The sequence below is a fragment of the Lathyrus oleraceus genome, chromosome 1 (assembly GCF_024323335.1).
Source record: "Lathyrus oleraceus cultivar Zhongwan6 chromosome 1, CAAS_Psat_ZW6_1.0, whole genome shotgun sequence".
Taxonomy (NCBI): domain Eukaryota; kingdom Viridiplantae; phylum Streptophyta; class Magnoliopsida; order Fabales; family Fabaceae; genus Lathyrus; species Lathyrus oleraceus.
Window position 1 is genome coordinate 202,665,660 of NC_066579.1, and position 4,896 is coordinate 202,670,555.

The window sequence follows — 4,896 nt, forward strand, 5'->3', positions numbered from 1 at the left end:
CGTGGGGATGGTTGTGGAAACCACCATCTTCTCCGGTGGACCAACCAACTCCGGCCACCAGTTGCAGGTTTTTGAACCTCAATGAAAATACACAAACGTGGTACCAAAATGAAGACATCACCCCTGTAACCTTGGATTGTCCTCGAGATCTCTATCAAGTGAGAAATCTGAGCTGGAAATTCAAGGTGTGCAAACTGAAGTCCTTTAAAACATGAAATCAAAGCCACCACTGGCTTGCCTCTTGCACGAGGACTTCAGAAAACCATTTGAACACAAGAAATTCACATTGTATGATCAGATTCAGATCAAAATAGTTGGATCATATACCTTTGAAGAGCAGCTTTGATCAACACGATTCCTTCCAACTTTTGCTTCCAATTTGATCTTGAGACGTGATATGAATGCAAGGCTAAGGAATAAGTCTTGAAGATCAACTGATTTTGTTGAAATTCAAGCTTGAATTGAGAAAATAAAAATCAGAATTCCTTTGGTATGGTTGGGTTTTGATTTCAGCAGAGCTTCAGGTTGCCTTAAGGTTTTTGATTTGAATGAGGGAAGCATTGTATTTATAGCTGAGCTGCAAGTAATGAGGTGAAGAACTCGTGTGAATGAAGCTTTGGGTCCTCCATGCATGGGCCTGTACAGGTGCATGTGAGGCCCAAACTCAAGTGTAATTGCTAGCTGAGCTCATACCAAGTTGAATTGGACGTGCAATTGGGACTGTAATAGCTTGCATTTCAAGATTCAATGTGAATTTAATAATTGGTCACAAATATTCATCTCTTCGAAATTCCCACATAGAAAATCCAAACATAGGCACGTGAGTAATGGTTGGAAAGGTCTTGACATAAGGAACAAAAGCTATGTTGGGAAAAAATCCATTTGGAGTTTGGAAATTTATGAAAACTATCCTTGAAGTTTGAGGTACAAAACATGTATAAGTCCCTTTGAAAACTTTTGTCAAAAGTGACCAACTTCTATCCCTTCTGTTTATTGATGCACGCCTCAAATGGAAAAACCTCCAACATCAAAGTTGTTGATATTTTAAAGATGGTCAATTTAGACTTAAATTTTTCATCATTTGGATTTTTAATGAGAAAGTTATGGGCACTTGAAGTTGGATATTTTCAACATTCAATGGTTTTGGTCCAAAGTGACCTATAATGTTTTGTATTATCACATGTGTTTATTTTAGGATTATGAAATTTTGTCTAACATAATAATTTAAGTAGACATATTAAGCTTTCCAATTCAATTGGTATCACCTCAAAATCATAAAAAATGAAGGAGTTAGGTCCTTGGGAAGTTGACATAAAATTAGGGTTTCAGTCAAAATGACCTATAATGTTTTTAAATGAATGATGATCTTACAAGTTTCAAATGGATTTTTGATGAACATGAAAGTTGTTCATATGGTTCTTAAGAACATTTTTTCTCTTGGGGTCATCTTCATTTTACAAACACATAAAAAGTTAGGTCTCAGTGGATCTCAGTTTGGTCAGATGACTCGACTGGTCTACTTCTCAAGGCCAAACTTCAAATATTAATGAATGAATGATTGAGGATACTCACATAGGCTAATATATGCATAAAATAATGAACTAAAGAACTTCCCTTGATTAAATTTGATCATAGGTTGAGGTTTCTTCATGAGCAAGGCACAGTCAATGCATAGTTGAATTAGAGTTTCCTTGGGAAACAATCCTCAAGCCCTTTGGTTTATCTTGATCAAATTGGTAAGTTTAGATACTTGGGAGACATATATGATGATTGATAGATATTTGGACCATTTTCATGCTTTCTTTCATCTTCATCTAGCCATTTCAATGAGCATAGGAGCCTCATAGGTGCAAGGGCACACGTGATCACTTGAGCTTCAAAACAAAAGAGTTAGTGACATATTTTTGTGCTTTTGGTTAGTAAACAAAAATAAGAAAAGCAATAATATACAATTCATGCATGCTTGGTGGTCTCAAACCAACTCACACAAGTCCCAACCCAAGGGTTAAGGATCTACACATGCTATGATCTTTGAATGCAATGAGCAATGATATGATGCCATGAGGGATCTTAGGGTCAAAATTAGGGTCTTACAGATGCCACTATTTAAGGTCATTCTAGCCGGAGATATGAAGGTTAAAATCTTCGTCTCGACGAGGTAGAATGGGCTTAAATAATAACAAAGAGACGAATTTTGGTCCCTAAGAGACCTCATGATGCAGATGTATGCATGCAAAAGCTAATACTATGTGGGGAAATATGGCCACAAAGGAAAAAGAAATCGGGAGAAACTGGAAATCCATAAGAGTAATACACTCACTAGGGAGACAGAGACTCTGGGGAAAAATCGGGTAAAATGCGTGAGCAGGTCACGACTTAACAACTTGCTGGGAGACACGAAGGGATTCCATGAAAATAAATCAATGGAAAGACTCGAGCTTACACAAAGATGCATGTATTGGGGAATATGCCAATACAGCAAACTATCCACAAAGGATACTTCGGATAAAAATCCAGACTCAGACGGGGAAATCCATAAAGGACTCAGCTGAGGAAGAAACAATGAGATATTACCGATTACTGGGTAATAAACTCAAAAAGAGACATGTTATCAAAACACCAGTATAAGGGTGAGAGAAAAACACGCTCAGGGAGAAAGAGTATCTAAGACCGGTATAAGGGTGAAAGATATCAATCATCCGAAACATCTGAGGAGGACCTAAAAAGGCATACCTCAACTCAGGAAAATCTGACTCCACAGGGGACAAAAAGTCATAATAGGGAGCAGAAGGAAGGAACACCAGGGATACCGGTTACTGGGCATATAATAGGTGACAAACCAGGCGTGAATTGGGAACATATCCAAGACACTCATCATCCAAAAGGTCTAACAAAGCAAACTCGATTTATGGGATGGTCATTCGATTCCATAAGGAAATACGAATCTTACTCGACTGGGGAAGAAAGACTTTGACTGAAGAGCGCATGAGATATATTATCTATTACTGTCAGAACATAGATAATATACTCGCATGGAAAATTATCCACAACCAGTTACAGGGTTAATAAAGGATAAATCGACCAAAAAGAAAGGACATCGGGATACCGGTTACTGAGTATAAAATGATGACCAATCAAAGGGAGAAACAATCATTACCGAACAAAGGTAAATGAAAGATGACTCGCGGGGGATGAATTGCTCGACAAAAATAATTATCCAAGAGATATATCACCGGTTATTGGGTGAAATACTCAAAAATGAAGGAATATCGATACCGAGTATTGGATAAAGATAACCAGCAAAGAGGGGATTACATATACCTATTACTGGATAGAAAACCACAGAAATAGGACTTACAACTACCGGTTACTGGGTAGAAGGCCACAAGATCCACGGGGGAAAAGGATGAACAATTACTGGTTACTGAGCAATTGAACAACTAAACCACGGGGGACTGTAGGGGAAATAACAAAAGAGGAGTCAATCTAGGAACAAACTAGAAAGACACAATTAACAAGACTCAAACCAATGAGGATATAACTCAGGGGAGTAATTCCATCCCAATACATATTTTGGGGGGAAACTGAAACAATAATCATCCACGAGGACATAACTCAGTGGGGAATAAGGAAAGAAAGATAGACACTTTATGCTTATAGGGCTGACTCTATATGGAGAGATTAGACACAGACATCTGCTTGGGGAAGAACATTTCACCGCTATCAGGAGATAACAAGCAAAGATATAAGGCAAAAAATGCAACATGAATATCTGAATGCTATGATTATGCATGTATATACATGGTTTATGTATGATTAATGCTGACAAACAAACATATCTAACACAAACAGGTCCGATAATCAATGGACAGACATCCGGTATAACATCTCGAAAGAGAAAGGTCGGGCCCATAGGAGAAATCAATTCTGGTGGGGAGCATTAACTACCAGGAGACACCAATCGCCACTGGGGATCATAGACCGTTGTTGGGGATCAGAGATCGCTGCTGGGGATAAGCAAAGGTCACAACTATCAACCGTCGGGGATAGGCAAAGTCTCAGCGGGTGAATATGCATAGATATTGATAAGATCTGCCATAGAAGAAAACTCTATTGGGGATCTTATCAGGAGAAGATGTGAAATTTTGTGGGGGAACAACCACCAAACCGATCCACATCAATCAAGCATTCTCTTCTAACTGCTGAAGAGACATCTCTGCTAGGGAGAAAGAAGAAATTGCTCTGCTGGGGAAGGAAACAACACATCTTCCTCAAAAATTCCTCAACACTGGAAAATGTCTTCCACTCGGAGGGGAACAAACAGAGTCACTGCCAGGGACTTGCTGCTGAACAGACATAAGATCCAACTTAGAGGAAACTCTACTAGGGAGCTCAACACGGATAAGATCCAACGTAGAAGAAACTCTACTAGGAAACGTATCAAGGAAAGATATGAAACTCTGTGGGGAACAACCACCAAACAGAAGTTCTATCAATCAAAACACTTCCTATATCTGCTGGAAAGACATCTCTGCTAGGAGGAGAGAGAACCAACTGCTCCGTTGGGGAAGGAAACAAACTCTTGACCACCATCTCAACTTAGAGGAAACTTTCCAATAAGGAGGGGAAAACAAATTAACAGGCTCTGATTAGGCAACTCCACCGAGGATAAACTACGGGCGGTCCATCTGGGGATAATCTGCTGTAAGCAACCCTGATGGGAATGACTTGTAAGCCAACCTGCTGGGGATAACTACAAGTATCTCCGGAGGAACTGTCCTGGCTACACGTGCTATGCTTAGGGATGAAAAGGGGAACAAGACCCTTCACCAACTGCTTTAAGCAAATACTATTGAGGAGATATCTGAAAGGTAGCTTTGCAGGGAACACATGCTC